This window comes from Etheostoma spectabile, chromosome 22 (genome assembly GCF_008692095.1).
Source record: "Etheostoma spectabile isolate EspeVRDwgs_2016 chromosome 22, UIUC_Espe_1.0, whole genome shotgun sequence".
NCBI classification, from domain to species: Eukaryota; Metazoa; Chordata; class Actinopteri; order Perciformes; family Percidae; genus Etheostoma; species Etheostoma spectabile.
The window spans coordinates 13,645,454-13,645,803 of record NC_045754.1 but is presented as its reverse complement, the minus strand read 5'-3'; the positions used below and the strand labels follow the sequence as shown (position 1 = coordinate 13,645,803).

The following is a 350-nucleotide window of genomic DNA, read 5'->3' as shown; positions in this document are numbered from 1 at the left end:
ATAGATAGATAGATAGATAGATTAATTAATTTATTTATTTATAGTTGGATTTAGGAATAATAATCCTCTATTGGATTTTGGATTGTGACTGGATTTCTGGACTCTTTTTAGTATTGTTTGACAATTTCTGGGTTGGGACAAAATAATAAAATAAAAAAATACCTCCAAAACTTCACCGTGGTTGATGGATAATTGTCTCTTATTTGTGCACTGCCTTCTTCACTGGTGTCACACACTAGCTTAATGCTTCAGTGGGGATCATGGTAATCATTGGAAGGTTGGAAGAGAAACAGACAGAGGCCTCTGACGTCATGAGCTTGCACCTGTCCCTCGGCTTCTCCACCACAGGG

The 350-nt window shown here is 37.7% G+C and overlaps 1 protein-coding gene across 2 annotated transcripts in view; it reads left to right on the top strand.

The window, feature by feature from the left end:
- Nucleotides 1-131, top strand: part of trpa1b (transient receptor potential cation channel, subfamily A, member 1b) — a 19,242-nt gene extending 19,111 nt beyond the window's left edge. For both annotated transcript variants that reach the window (XM_032504250.1, XM_032504248.1), the window contains exon 28: nucleotides 1-131. This exon is cut by the window's left edge and continues 693 nt beyond it. The gene's annotated coding sequence lies outside the window, so the exon portion shown is untranslated.
- Nucleotides 132-350: the final 219 nt, after the last annotated feature.